Source organism: Marmota flaviventris, chromosome 10 (assembly GCF_047511675.1).
Source record: "Marmota flaviventris isolate mMarFla1 chromosome 10, mMarFla1.hap1, whole genome shotgun sequence".
Lineage (NCBI taxonomy): Eukaryota > Metazoa > Chordata > Mammalia > Rodentia > Sciuridae > Marmota > Marmota flaviventris.
Genome location: NC_092507.1, coordinates 111844044 through 111860454, shown reverse-complemented (window position 1 = coordinate 111860454; position 16411 = coordinate 111844044). Strand labels below are relative to the sequence as shown.

At 38.1% G+C, this 16411-nt stretch overlaps 1 protein-coding gene across 5 annotated transcripts in view; it reads left to right on the top strand.

Annotated features, from left to right (window-relative positions):
- Positions 1-16411, top strand: part of Ddr2 (discoidin domain receptor tyrosine kinase 2) — a 151777-nt gene that overhangs the window by 61698 nt on the left and 73668 nt on the right. Inside the window, exons 1-2 of one of the 5 annotated variants that reach the window (XM_071618238.1) lie at positions 3472-3529; positions 16174-16242. The exons of 2 other annotated variants lie outside the window; for them this stretch is intronic. The gene's annotated coding sequence lies outside the window, so the exon portion shown is untranslated. Of the gene's footprint in view, positions 1-3448; positions 3530-16173; positions 16243-16411 lie in introns of those variants that run through there. 2 more of the 5 variants (XM_071618236.1, XM_027922491.2) reach the window with 2 other exon arrangements.

Here is a 16411-nt window from a genome sequence, read left to right as displayed (position 1 = left end):
ATAAGGATGATATCCTAATTAGAATAAGCTATACTCAATGTATGTATAATATGTCAAAATACACTCCACTGTCATGTGTATCTAAAAGGAACAGCAACAAAAACCATACAGCTAAATTTAATTAAAGCTTTTCATAATTGAGCTACATTTGGTATAGTATCTACGCTTTGTTTATCTCTGCTTTGATAGGCATTTCATTGGCATTATTCATTTTTTTAAAATAATTTGAAGCACAGCTTTTAATAACCTCAAGCACTGGAAGAATCTGAGTATTCAGGGTATACACACCAAGTAATAATGGAGTAGTGGGGTAGATCATTCTTGTGGGTTCATTTTTATATGTTGGTGCAATCAGAAAAGCAAGACATGATGTAGATGAATGTCTGGTATTTTCACTCTCAAACTTTTGCAACTGCAACTCAGTCTACTAAAAGTTTCCAGGTCAACTCAGTCCAAAGGTGATTGTTTTGGAAACTTTGAATGAGATTGGTTCAGCCACTTTGGTGTTATGCAAGTGAAAGGGTGGGAATAGTTGAAAGAGCCTTTGCTTTGGACTGGTTCTAAGTGACTTTTACTAAAGGGAATACTTGAGCGTACATTAAGAATGGGACAAGTAAGACTGAATATGTCTCCACTCCAAGAACCAGCACACACAAATGGATACAACCTTTGGTTCTGATTGGTGTGAGACTTCTCTGTCTCTTTTCTCTTCATTCGCTCAGACACATTTACCACCAGTCCAAGTGGTATGCTAGCCTGTGTAGGGTACACTCTATTTTCTGGGCACTCCTAAATATTTAGTACATGTTAATTCATTTAATCCTATGAACACCATATGTGGTAAATAGATTTGTTAAATCTTACTGATATGGCAACGGAGGCATGAAGAGGTAGGTATCTCACTCAAGATAAATAAGTGGTTCAGCCAGGATTTGAACTTGGGCAGCAAGTGGCTCTACAGTCTAAGCTCCTAACCACAACAGTACAACTGGCTCTGTAAAATCTACTAATTGTAAGCTCTGTTAGTTGAGGAACATTTATATACTATCTGTATTAAAAAAACAAAAGCTTGGTTTGGGTTTTGAATCCACCCTTAGGAAGACTTTGTCATGACTCAGAGAGGAGGGGCATCCAGGGTGCGTCAGTGGACGTGAGACTCCCAGCGCTGTCCTGGGTTGAACTGAATCGTGCTTCTGCCAGAACTCTGGCTGGAGAGACAGCCCAGAGAAAGTACCAAGAGGCAAAGGGTAATCTAAGAGTTTTTAGCTACCGGTGTGTCCGTCGGCACCTGCAAATCATAGGTTGACTAGTCCTGGCTATGATGCTGGTCTCCCCAGATTTTTGTTAATGTGTTAGTCCATTGGAACTTATTTCTGCTGATGATGAAGACCCAGGTCCCTGGGTTGCCCTTACAGTGTTCTGCCAGAAAATTGCTCACACTCTTGTTGTGTGACCAAAGTTCCATCATTCAGACTGATTGTCATGAGGCTTCATTCCAGTAATCTGTGTTGGCTTTGTATATTATTTGTGCATCTCTTCAGGCTAGAGTCAGTGCTGTAGATTTGGACTATGGCTCTGGTGCCAGTTGCAATGTATTCTGCAAGGATAACCAAGGACAGGGCAACAACATTCTGTCACGTAGAAAATTTATGGAAACTCACATGGATGTCTACTATGTGTGGTGATGGCTAATTCTTGTATTTCCAGAAAGATACTAGGTACTGTTTAGTGCTCTCAGCAACCCTACATGGTGAGAGAAGTTATTAAACTCATTTTGCAATTGAAGAAGTGTAAGCAAAGAGAGGGAAAATAACTTCCCCTAGGTTATACAGTAAACAAGTAGAGGAATTAGGATTTAATTTCAGGCAGTTTTAATTTAAGCCCAGGCAGTTAAAGCCTAACGTTTGTGCCCTTGACCACAAGGCTAGCTCACTTGACCTCTGCCAGACCTTATAGGGGGAAGTCCTGGGTAACATGGACAATTCCTGCAAAGGCTGACTTGTTGGTTTCAGTTATTTACGTTTTTGGTGTTCCTGGGTTTACTTTAAGTTGATGAACTTCTGGAAAAAAAATACAAGGGGGTCATTTATGAATAATTCTTTGTTTGTTGTTTGTTTAAGTACTTGAGATTGAACCCAGGGGTGCTCTACCACTAAGCTACATTTCCAGCTCTTTTATTTTGAGTCAGGGTCTCACTAAGTTGCCCATGTTGGCCTTGACCTTGTGATCCTCCTGCCTCAACCTTCTGAGATGACAGGTGCGCACCACTATGCCCAACTACTTTAAGGTTTTATTTCAGGCTACTTTTTCAAAGAACTTACCAAGAACTCAGAAGACAGATGCTGAGTCATTAGGGACTAAGTTTATTTATTCCCATCTCATTATTTAGTATGATATAATAAAGGGCATTAGGTATTGAGCACACAAGATGGGGACTATCTAAATTACTTTATGGGTGTTTCCTCACTCTATGCTTGTGACTGCTCCCTGAGAGCTCGACCATGATTATCCCCATTTTATGGAAGAGGAAATTGAAGTTCAGGGATATTATAAAACCCATTCTCAGTCACTCAGCTTGTAAGCCATAGAACTGCGTAGGAGTCCAGGCAGTCTGGCTCCAGATAATTCCATGTTCTTCATTAACCACCACTCTAGGGTGGAAAGACCACCGGGCTTGGCTTAGGACACTCACGCCAACTCTGCCAAAATGGGACGTGGCTGAGTCATGCCTTCTCTCTTGTTCTTCCTCATTTGTTCATTCAACAGCTATTTCTAGGAGACCTACTGTGTGCTGGGCATTGTTAGTGCTGGACACAAACTAGCAAGACTTGGTCTAGGCTTTTCTAGAGTTTACAGTTGAATTTTCAGTTTCCTCATCTATAATAGATGAGAATAAAAATAGTCAAATATTTCCCATCTTCTTGAAAGTGCTTTTTAAAAAGCAATGTTTTATAGGCATTGTTATGCTTTCTTTAATGTTCTCTAAAATTTCCAAGTCAGTGACTTACCGTGACTAAAAATACATTAAAACAATTATAACGCTGACTGATTTTTGTATGAATCACACAGGCCCTCATCCCTATTCCTGAGATTCTTATATGCTGACCCCTCCTGCCGGTCCTGGGTATTATTTTGATTAAGAATTGTATCTTTGCTCTAAAACCAAAGAGAAGTTAAAGTTGCTAATTGCTTTTGAAATGTTGGGGTTATATCTTTCATTCTTTCACCCAGTTTTGAGCTCTTGGGATTTTGTGGCAAATAAAACTTTACTCATTCTTTTTACTGAAAACCCCTTTCCCCCACGGGGCATTGTTGGTGTGACTCATGTGCTTTCCTGCCATTTGACATTTCCCCATCCTGTTTTTGGAGGGAACAGCAAGCGACATGCCCATGTGTCTGACACAGCAGGCTCCTCCTCCAGGGCTTTGTGAGATGATATTTGGCTCTAAGAAATGCCTGGACTGTTTTTACTCTGAGATTTTCATGGGAAAGGACACTTCACAGACCTCCTAGGAACACGAGTTGCCATGTAAGTATCTCCTGAAGACTGGGCACTGGAATGATTGACTTCTCTAACCTACCGCCTTCCATTTGATTGTGCTTTACCCCATGTTGTTCTCTAAATGCTTTCTGGATTCCTTTTAAACTCTCAGTGATGGTGTCATGGTGTATTATTAATAAACATGACATACATGCTTGTTGTACTGAAGAAGTGGAGAGCAGGACTCTCATAATTATTATTAAAAGAATATATTTACTTAGGATTCTAAAAGAAATAATAGACACGGTAAAAAATGCAGTTTAATTAAACTAACATCAATGCAGACTCTATACACAGTGACAGGCATATAATGATGAATAAAAGCAGTGTGTAGTGATGTGCTGGCAAATACTTTACAACTGGCTCTCTATAAGAGGTGTTTAGGCCTTTTCCAGTTTCCATTGTGTAAATATTCTTCCCATGGTTGATTCTGAGCTAGCAGGGTGATGTCAACTGGCTCTCAGAATTCCTGAGCATCTAATAGTCACTTCTCCTGAGGCTGTACAAGCTGGTCCTGTACTCTACTGTCAATGTCTGCTTTAAAAATTGTCAGTTTAGACTGGAATCTATATAAATTGCAGTGCAGGGTGATAAAGCAGTGTTAGAAGTATGCACAAGTTGCAAGGTGTCCCAGGGACACTGATTCAGTTCTGTAGTGGCCATATCCACATGGTAAACTGTAGGGTAAGGAAGAATTCTAGGAAGGTAGGAGACAGGGGCCTTCTGAGCATCCTCACTGCCTTCAAGCCCAGCAGAAATGCCTTGGCTTGTCTTGAAGGTCCCTGTCAGACTAGCCTCACTTCACCTCACTAAACTTTCCTTCCACATTTCCTGACACAAACCTACTCTGGCCAATTCAGCCCAGAGTTTTCACCGTCTTGGGAACAAATCCCTGCTGTGGCTTATCCCACTCTCTCCATTTTGGAAGTGATTTCTTTTCATCTCCTTTTCCCGCCTTTACTCACCCTCTTTTATGAGCAGCATAAAATTTATTTAATTATTCATTCAATAATAGGCATTCATTTATTTAATTATTCATTAAATAAATGAATGCATGTTGAGCTAGATCTCTATCATAGGTCAAGGCCCAAGTCACAGAATACACTGCCATAAGGGGAAAGACTGACAAAATAGATTACGTTAAAGTTAAGAATTTATGTTCATCAAAGTCACTGTTAAGAAAAGGAAAGGCAAACAATAGAGTCAGAGAAAACATTGAAGTACTTATACCCAAGAAAGGGCTTGTATTCAGAACATATAAAGAACCCTCACAAATCAATCAGCAATAGGCAAAAAGAGGGGAAATAGAATTGGATGTAAACTTCATAAGAGTGGCTATCCAAATAACATATACAAAAGTAGGCCAACCTACTGCATCTCCACTTTAGTCATTAAGGAAATGAATATCACGACACACCTGCCCCCCAAAGTGGCTACAACTCAATAGAGCTGTAATAGTATTATTGAGGATTTGGAGCAATGGAAAAATAGCAAATCTAGAGTTGAAATCGGAACCACCCCTTTGAAAAATATTTTACAGTCTCTATTATAGTTGCACAAATGCATTCTCTAAGATTCAGTAGTTACTCTTCTAGATAAATAGCTTAATAATATGTATATGTACAAAGAAGAACAGTAGAGTGAAGGATGGTATCAAGGGTCAGGAAGGGTGTAAAAGGGGAGGAACCACAGAGTGCTATGTGCATATGTGAATCTATCACAATGAATTCCACTTTTATGTATAGCTATAATATAACAATTAAAAACACAATTACAAGTAAATAGAAGGAAGACCAGTAGAGTAGAAAAAGAAGTTCAGGGAAGAAAGGAGGAGAGAGAAGAAAGTGCTGAAATACTGGGGATTGAAATGAATCAAATTAGGTTATATGCATGTATGAATGTCAAAACCAACCCCACTATTATGTGTAACTAAATGCAGTAAAAAAACTTTAAAAATGTATATACATATGTTAACCTGAAGGTATGTTATTGGAATGTTCATTTAGTATCATTAAGTAATGGTTCTAAATTGGAAACATCCAGATATTCATTAATACTAAATAAAATAAATTATGGATTATTTATAAAGTAGAATCCTATACAGCTGTGAAAAGGCATAAAGTATGGGGCTGGGGTTGTGGCTCAGTGGTAGAGCACTCACCTACCATGTGTGAGGCCCTGGGTTTGATCCTCAGCACCACATAAAAATAAATAAATAAAATAAAGGTATTGTGTCCAACTACAACTAAAAAAATAAATATTTTTCTTTTTTTATTGATTTTATTTTTTTTAAATACACGGCAGCGGAATGTATTACAATTCTTATTACACATATAGAGCACAAAAAAAAAGAAGAAAAAAAAAGGCATAATCACAAGATGGATGAGTCTCACAAATTTGAGTGAAAGGTGTCATACTCCAAAGAATAAATGGAATGTATGTATATAATGTTCAAAAACAAATAAAAAAAATTTATGGAGTTAGAGGTCAGCTTAATGGCTTCCTTTGGAAAGGACCAAAGAAGGTAGTGATTGGGATGGTCATGTTGGGGGCTTCTGAGTTACTGAGGATGTTATATTTCTTGCTCCAAGTGGTGATACATGGGCGTGTACGGATTGAACATCCCTAAACCCAAAATCTGAAAGCTGAAACTTTCTGAGCTCCAGTAGGATGATGAAAAATTTTTAGATTTTATAACATTTTGGATGTTGGATTTTTGGGTTAGGAATTCTTTTTTTTTAAACAGAGAAAGAGAGAGAGAGAGAGATATATAATTTTTTAATATTTATTTTTTAGTTTTCTGTGGACATAACATATTTATTTTGTTTTTATGTGGTGCTGAGGATAGAACACAACACTCTGCGCATGCCAGGCAAGCACGCTACCGCTTGAGCCACATCCCCAGCCCCAAGGAATTATTAACTAGTAAAGTCAATGAAAACATTTCAAAACCTAAAAAACTGCAATCTGAAACACTTCTTTCCCCAAACATTTCAGATAAGAGAACAACCTGTAATTCACCTTTGTATTCAAATCAATAGCATTTGTATACATTTTTGTGTGTCTTATATTGTCATTAACTTAAAAAAAAAATGGGGTTTCTGAATGAAAGTGTTAGAAATAGCCACGAATGTTTTTCTGGATCATGTTTGTATTTTTTTCTTTTGATGTCTCTGTCTTTATCAATTTATTCATTAAACAGATATATATTGAATGACTATACATGCCAGGAGGATTCTTTGGATTTTGAGGATTAACAAAACAGGGAAGTTACTATTCTCATAGAACTTACATTCTCATGGGAATGGAAAGGCAATTGAACAAATACACAAAATATCAGTTGGCAATAAATGCTCCCGAAGTAATATTGGGGTAGGAAGATAGAGAATAATGGAGATGAGCTGAGGATTTGGGCACTTAGAAGGCTTTATTTTATGTCAGAGGGTTGAAGAAGACTTCTGGTAAGGCAGTATTTGTTTAGAAACCTGAATTCAGTGGAAGCCTGGGAGGTATGTGAGGAAAGAGCATTCCTGGCAGACAGAATTTTAAGTGCCAAGTTCTGGTTTAAGAGGAGGCCAGCCTTGAAGCAAGAAAGTCAAGCCTCATTCTGGACTTCTCTCTTCTTCACCTTTGTATTCAAATCAAATCATGACTATTTGCTTCCATACCTAAATTCTTCTTAATCCGTCCACTCTTTCTCCATTCCTACCATTATTGTCTATTTGGGCAGTGGTTTCTTAATATGGCCTTCTCATTTCCCAATTTTTTCTCCTCTGATTTTAAGTGACTTATCTGATTATGACACTCTTCTTCTTCCTAAAGTCCTCCAGTGGTTCTCTTTTGTGCTCAGAGAAATTTCCTATGAGGTTTCTGCTTCCCTGTCTGGTCTCAACTTCTTGCTGGCTGGGTTGTCTATTCCATGCTCAAGTCATGTTAAAAAGATTCCATTTCCCCAATCCATTTGAGCTCCCTAGTTTTTGGGCCCGTCTGTCTACATAAGGGTGCTTCTTCTTGTAGCACTCTTTCCTTCACCTACTCATTTCATGTATTGTGCATCCCTTAGGTCTCAGCTGAGGTGGTTTTTTTTTTTTTTTTTTTTTGTATTTTTTTTTTAAATTTTTTATTGTTGGTTGTTCAAAACATTACAAATTTCTTGACATATCATATTCCACACTTTGATTCAAGTGGGTTATGAACTCCCACCTTCCCCCCATACACAGATTGCAGAATCACATCAGTTACACATCCATTGATTTACATATTGCCATACTAGTGTCTGTTGTGCTCCGCTGCCTTTCCCATCCTCCACCCTCCCCCCTCCCCACCTCTCCCCTCCCCTCCCCTCCTCTCTCTCTACCCCCTCCACTGTATAACCCTGAGGGTCTCCTTCCATTTCCATGCAATTCCCCTTCTCTCTCCCTTTCCCTCCCACCTCTCATCCCTGTTAAATGTTAATCTTCTTCTCCTGCTCTTTGTCCCTACTCTGATCTTAGTTACTCTCCTTATATCAAAGAAGACATTTGATAAAGGGGCTAAAAGCATGCAATGGAGGAAGGATAGCATCTTCAACAAATGGTGCTGGGAAAACTGGAAATCCATATGCAACAAAATGAAACTGAATCCCTTTCTCTCGCCATGCACAAAAGTGAATACAAAATGGATCAAGGAGCTTGATATCAAATCAGAGACACGCCATCTGATAGAAGAAAAAGTTGGCTACGATCTACATTTGGTGGGGTCGGGCTCCAAATTCCTCAATAGGACACCCATAGCACAAAAGTTAATAACTAGAATCAACAAATGGGACTTACTCAAACTAAAAAGTTTTTTCTCAGCAAAAGAAACAATAAGAGAGGTAAATAGGGAGCCTACACCCTGGGAACAAATCTTTACTCCTCACACTTCAGATAGAGCCCTAATATCCAGAGTATACAAAGAACTCAAAAAATTAGACAATAAGAGAACAAACAACCCAATCAACAAATGGGCCAAGGACCTGAACAGACACTTCTCAGAGGAGGACATACAGTCAATCAACAAGTACATGAAAAAATGCTCACCATCTCTAGCAGTCAGAGAAATGCAAATCAAAACCACCCTAAGATACCATCTCACTCCAGTAAGATTGGCAGCCATTAGGAAGTCAAACAACAACAAGTGCTGGCGAGGATGTGGGGAAAAGGGTACACTTGTACATTGCTGGTGGGACTGCAGATTGGTGCAGCCAATTTGGAAAGCAGTATGGAGATTTCTTGGAAAGCTGGGAATGGAGCCACCATTTGACCCAGCTATTCCCCTTCTCGGTCTATTCCCTAAAGACCTAAAAAGAGCATGCTACAGGGACACTGCTACATCGATGTTCATAGCAGCACAATTCACAATAGCAAGACTGTGGAACCAACCTAGATGCCCTTCAATAGACGAATGGATAAAAAAAATGTGGCATTTATACACAATGGAGTATTACTCTGCATTAAAAAATGACAAAATCATAGAATTTGTAGGGAAATGGATGGCATTAGAGCAGATTATGCTAAGTGAAGCTAGCCAATCCCTAAAAAAACAAATGCCAAATGTCAGCTGAGGTGTTTTGTCTGGAAGACTTCCGGTCCCTTAACCGAGGCCAGGTGTTGTTTCACCGGGCTCTTATAGCATCCTGTGCTTTCCTGATTGATCATATCATCTTATATTAATTTGTAATTGACTTATTCTTTTGAATCTCCCACTGAACTCTAACACAACAGGTGGGAAATAACTCTGTATGTTTGAATCCTCATTCTTTAGCCTAGTTCCTGACATTCAGAAATTGTTTAATAAATATTAAATAAATGAATGCATGTTGAGCTAGATCTTTATCATATGACAAGAGTCTAGAAATACTTTTATAAGTAACTGATAGAAACATCTTACAGCCAGAAAAATATTTGTCAACTCACAAAATCCAGATCAACTTTGTGTTTAAGTTTTTATCCTTGGTCATTTTGTGTTCTATTATTCATAACCATTATCTTTCAATTTTTTTTTTTTTTGAGAGAGAGAGAGAGAGAGAGAGAGAGAGAGAATATTTTAATATTTATTTTTCAGTTCTCGGCAGACACAACATCTTTGTTTGTATGTGGTGCTGAGGATCGAACCCGGGCCTCACGCATGCCAGGCGAGCGCGCTACCGCTTGAGCCACGTCCCCAGCCCTATCTTTCAAATTTTAACATTACTACATTTTATTCAATCACATGTAAAATTCCAGTTCAAAAAACTTTGAATGTATCTGTGAAAACATTCCAATGTAGAGATTCAAATATCTTGCTCTGATTGCAGGACTATATCATTATTGTGACTGAGTTCCAGAACTGAGTTTTTATTTCTAGAAAAAAAATTCTGAAACTTTATGAGTTCTGTCAAGTTTTTGGCATACTAAGGTGAACATTCTTTCCAATTTGTCACAGACCCTTCATATGGAAATGAAAACTTTTTACATGATGAAAGGGTGGGAAAGACAAGAAAGATCTTAAGCACATGCTTTGCGTCTCTATGAGAAAGGACGTTATTGATCCCTGTGAGGTTTGACTGTAGGTAAGCTGGAAAGGGCTTAAAATGGGGATATGCAGCACTGTGCCAAGGTGTTTTGAACATTGTTTTAAGGATTATTTGGAGAATATAAATGTTTGAACATCAGATACACTTATATCCATCATTTATTGAATAATCACTATATGTAGGACACTTTAATAACTGCTTTAAGTAGATTATTTTATTGAATTTTAATAACAGCCATTTGGGATCACGACCATTATCCCATTTTACATAGGAAAGGTTGAGTGATTTGTTCTAGGTCACACAGCATATCAGTGGTAGGATAACTTGAAATGTAGCCAGCTACTAATCATCAATAGGCTCCTCAACCTCCCATATTAAAAAAAAAAATTAAAAAAACATATATATATCAACTAACACATTCTAGAGCTAAATGCATTTTACTTTAGGTTACTGCTGTGGGATTATCCATGATATAATGCATTCATGTGCTTAAAGGGTAGAAGAGAAGTGATAGCAAATTTTATTTGTACCAAAGAAGGATTGAAACAATATTCTTTATACCAAATAATACTAAAATAAGTGTCACCAAGCAAGATTTCTCAAAAGAAGATCTCTAAATTGTGTGTGGGGCAGCTGACTTTATTCTGAGCAAAAAGAGTCTGTACTCTGGAGAAATTGTGACCCTAGAGAGGAAGAGAGCGGGAACAGCTGGCCATCTTTCCCTTCAAGGGCTGGGGGCCTCCTCTGGGCCTCTGGGCTCAGCGCTCTGCCCGAGGGCGGATTTGTTTGGCTGTGACTCTTTTCCTTCAGTTTCTCTCTCCGGGTGTCGTATTTCATGAGCTCTGGGGCTGAGGCTGCTCCTGCCTGTTTCAGCCAGAGCCTCTGGCTTTCATCTCTGCTTCCTTGGCCTGAGCTAGGTGAGGGTTTGAAAAATGACACTGATTGGATGCACATTTGGTGGCAGTGATGGCTGGACAAGCCCCCTCACCAATCCCCAGCCCCAAATGAAACTGACAGCTACACCCCCCTGGTTGGGGCCCAGACCACTACCTTATTAAGACAGGCTTCTTCTCCCCTCCTCCCCACCCACACCCTCAATGCTTGCCAAGCTCAATGCTGAAATCAGAGGGGAGTCATGTCCCCCCCAGCCTTCTTCCTTGTCCCTGCTCCTTCCCTGAAAGCCCCTAGTTGTCTGACTATGCATTTCTTCTGTTCGAGATTCCTGGATTTACTTCCTTATTTCTGGGACTAGAATCTCCACTTCTTGGCTGAGATTTCTGTGGTACAATAGGCTCAGATGTCTTCGGTTCTTATGTCTCTACACTCCTTTCACTCAATCCCCCATGAATCCAATCATGATCTTATGGAGGAGAGCTCAGCAGAAAAGTAATAACACATTTCTCCTTGAAATTTGTTTGTTGAACTTCATGGGTAAGAATTACAGGCTAGAGTATGTATTTCTTAGAAGAGATGGAACTATAGAAATTTTTAAAAAGGAACTAAGGACTGTCCGTCCCCAGGAGTACACGGAGCAGCCCAACTATTGGAACCAAAGTTGGGTCTCCTGGGTACGTCATAAAATCCAGTCATAAGAACCTCCTGGCAGGAAAAATTAAAACTGCAGAGTCTCACAAAGTCTTCTGCTGAAAACTGAAGTATCCCAACAAGTTTATAAGAAATTTGTAGAATTAGATATACTTGGAGAAATAAGTTCTAGTAAGAAGATTGAACCTGACAACTTTTCATGCTAACCTGGACTGCTTCTTATTATAACAAAGGAGGTGGGGGCTTTTTGTTTGTTTTTGGTATGTTTGTTTTTGCTTGCCAATATATTGTAATTTTATGATTATTTGATATGTATGAGCCTAGCCATGGGCTAAGGAGAGTCAAATGTATTTACTATGCAATGAGACTAGTTCCAGTTGTTTAAACAGCTCCAGTTGTAATAATAGTACGTTAAGACTTGATGCCAAGATCTGATCTCAGTATTAACTCATTTATTACTCAAGCTAGTCTTCTCAAGCAGCACTGCTATTAGCATCCCATTTTTAGAGGAGAAAGCTAAGGGCTGGGTATTACCTAACTTGTTTAAAATCACTCAGCTATGTAAAGGTTAGAGTTGAAATTGAAAGCCAGGCACTCTGGTTCCAAAGCCTGTGTCTCAGCCACTGAGCTATAAAGCTCGATAGTGTTATTAAAAGGAGAGACTGTGTAGGATTAGATGGGCTGGTGTTATTAATTCTAACCCTAAGATTTATATAGATTTATAGTCGTTAATAATAGAGCAACTGCCATTGAAAGAAATTCTGAAAGAGACTCTGAATAAAATCTGCTATATTTGGGCTGGGGTTGTGGCTCAGTGGTAGAGCGCTTGCCTAGCATGTGTGAGGCACTGGGTTCTATTCTCAGCACCACATATAAATAAATAAAATAAAGATCCATTGACAATTAAACAATATTTTTTTAAAAATCTGCTATTTTGCTGGTTACTAATGTTTGCAATTTATCTGCTTATTTATCAGCATTAGAACTATCTTCTTAGAACACTTTGCTGGGTGAAATAAGACACTGGAGCTGACTAGAGGAGAACTGAGAAGGGAGAATAATTGATAAGGGAGAAAGATCAAATGATAAAGCTTAATGGGATATTGTGTCCAAGCGGAACAGTCAAGGGATTTAATTCTCAGAAGATGTCTAGGTAGATGCTCTGTTTACTTGAGTGAGTTAGCTTCTTGCTGTGTACATGCTTGAGGCTGTTCAAGCACCTGTGTCCATTCAGTTCTGCATCATCTCTGAATACTTCTGTTCCCCAGTATCACTTGTTTATAGGATAGTGATTACCTGATCGTGCACTGTGAACCTAGATTTCTATGAAAAATATCTGCTTTAGTTAATTCTGACTTTACTTAATTCTAACCTGCGATTACTTACTTTCATGAACATTGGTTTTATTTTATTTTTTGGTAATTAGAGATTGAAACCAGGGGTGCTCTACCACTGAATTACTCCCCCAGATCTTTTTGACTTTTGTTTTGAGACAGGATCTCACTAAATTGTCAAGACTGGCCTAAAATTTACAATCCTCCTGCCTTAGGCTTCTGAATTGCTGGGATTATAGGAGTGTGCCCTCACGAATGGTTTATGAACATTGGTTTTGAAGAGTATGAGGTCTTGTTGGAGAATGGCTTGAGGCTTATGTAATCTGATTCACAAACCATCCATCTGGTGTTTGAATATTGTTAATGCTATTCTCTATTTCTTGTTTGAGCCATTCAAGGTTATGAGGAAATAAAAGCAAAAATGTAGAGTATTTCCAAAGTATTCAAGTTCTCTTAAGTTCATTTTGATTTTCTTTCTATAAGAAATCACTTATTATTTCTACGAATGTCCAACAATTTTATCTTAGCCTAAATTCAGTTTTAGTTTCATAATCTATAGATAAAAATCAAACTCAGTTTTAGTTTCATAATCTATAGATAAAAATCAGAGCCAGACTTGTATGGTGAAATTCTTTAGATATAAATGCCAAGATTTTTAGATTTGCAGATAAATAGTTTAGATAACCCTCAGAAAGAACTCTTCTTTCTAATTAGATTCTATTCTTACCTTGTTATATTATATTAGTTGGTTCGTGCCTCAGTTAGTTGGAAAGTGATATCGTTTGTATGTCGTAACTATAATCATAAACATCTGCAACTGTATTTTCAAACATTGTTATTCATGAGAGAGCTTTAAACCACACAGAAGTGGATGTCTACCTCATTGGCAATTGACCATGACTTTACCCTGAGATATTGCTTACCAAGTTTCTTGTTGCCAATGTGGCAAGATTCTAATCATATGGTTCGCTGTCCTGTTTTCAGCCTTAGCCCACCCCTCACTTGAGGTTGAGCAACAATATTCTGGTTTCTACTGTCAACCCAATATTGTCACTTTGGGTAAATTAATTCCTTCTTGTCATCACTGAATCGCCAGGCTCTGGACCTCATGACTACTGTGCCTATTGGTGTATTGTGAACCCCATGACTGTGACCTAACCATTCACTTCCATATACCACGTTCTTTTTTCAGGAAGTTAGGTCAAGGAAATCCTGCAACTCAGTTAAGCACTATATTGATGGTTCAGGCCTAGAGGAATATGTTGTTCTTAAGATGCCTGAGGTGCTGGCATTCTAGGAAAGTGCTGAATTTTTATCAGGTGATTTCAGCTTTGGATTCCTAGTATATGTGCAAACTTCCATACAATGGGAAATATTTGCAAGAAGCATGAATATGCTGGGGTTGGGGCATTCTTCTCTAGGACCCAACCATAAGCATTGAAGGCCATGGCAAGACATTGGAGAAGATGATACTGAGAAGATGAAGTATGAAGTGTGTACTTCTAAGGCACTATGGGGAATAGCATATAGTTTATGCCCTCAGACCACTTGTACTCATGGTAGAGATGAAAGGAAGCTATGGCTTTGTAATTGAACCCATGTTTTCTTTTCCATATTCTGTCTTTTACATGTGCTGTAGTGAAATGAAATAGGAAAAACACTGAACAATGTTGGTTTCTATTTCAGTGCTATTCAAGACCCTTGTAAATAATTTAGGATTTTGGGAGGGGCATGGGAAGAGGAACTATAAAAAAAGTAATTTATGAATATGTGTTTGTAGATTAAAACACTTGAGTAACTAGGAGTTTTATAGCTCAGAGTCAATCTAATTATTTTTTGCAACTAAGTTGTATTAATTAGGTTGACCATATTTTCTCAGAGAAGTGTTTATTTTTTCCCTCTAGTTCTCAATTCTGACTGAATGTTAAAGTTGCTTTAAATAGGTGGAGCACTGCCTGATATCCCAGTTTTGCCATAGAATCTAGGCCACATAGCATGTTGCACAAAACGAAAGTTATCACAACCCTGGTATCTGCATATGTGTGTGAAAGTGTTCCTATCTACAAACCATGTGACCATAAGCTGGGCCATAAGCTATTTTCGTGTGAGGCTTCAAGTTGGTATCAATATAAATAAGTTAGCTCTCTCAATTCTATTGTATCTGTCCTGTTTCAGGCTAATGTCAAGTTACCATGATTCTGTACCTGATGAGCTGATTTTAGAGATTATTTGTCCAGTGTCCTGAATAGAAACCTCCTTACTAAACCCTCTCAAATAAGATGCTTGTCCAACCTCTAATTGAATACTTCTAGGAATGGGGAGCTTTTACCCTCACAGAAAAGCACCTTCATTTGCCAATGTCTTGAATTTTTTGGATGTTCTCTTTTATTTTTGGTTGAAACCTGACTCTCTGAATCTTCCTTAGTTATGATTTTGGATTTCTATTGCATGATCAGAATCTCTCTACTTCAGGAAGGTCCATCACCTACTTGGAGATCAAGTTCTAATACAATCTTTTTTTTTTTTTTGTCCTGTCTGAAGCATCCCAGGGTCTTCCAGGGATTCTTTTTCTTTTTCTGGTGGGGAGTTACTACACATCACTACTTTTCTCTTCCCACTCGGGCTATATTAAGTTCCATAAACTTTTAGATCCTGCAGTATAGCTACTTTGTCATGAAGTCACATTCACTGTCTTTGAGAAGAGTCATATCCTTTTTATGAGTCCTAGATGTACAGTTTTGGTTTCTTCTCTTTTTCCTTTGTCTTATTTTTCTTCAAAGTATTCTCATTACACAGCATTAACATAAAAGTACTGACTCTCATTCCTTGTCTTTGCTTTTCACATTTATTGTCATTCTGCTTCCCTTCTTGGATTATTTTTCCATTCTTCTTACAAGAATTTTAAATTTCCCTAACTAGCTAGAGAAAAGAGATACCCTTTAGAGTCTTTTAAATTGTCTTCCAGCTTATACTTAAAATGCAAGCAGCTTGTACTTATGATTGATGGCATCCGTGAGCTCAGAAAAACCAAGAACAGTGTAATTTCTTACATTGTTTGGTCTTCTTTTGTGCGGGTATTATCTTCCCAATTAGATCCATATATATGACTCTTTAATTTTTAGGATATTTTCTTATAATTTTGATTGAAATCTGTCTTTCTACGATTTTTAATTAAGACCTTGGATATCTATTGTATGATCTGAATTCCTCTATTTCAGGATGATGCATCACATATTTGAAGATCAATTCCCAGTGCAGTCATCTTTTTACTAACTGAAACATCCAAGGTATTTTAATAAATGTCTGTGCCATTAATTGAAGGTCTGTAACTACTGCAGACTCTGAGTATGTATTCTGTTGAATGTGAGCTCAAGAAAAATTGCTTCTACATGCAGTTTAATTGTTACCTGCTAATTATATATCTGCTTCATAGATTTATTCTTCTTTTCTTGGCTA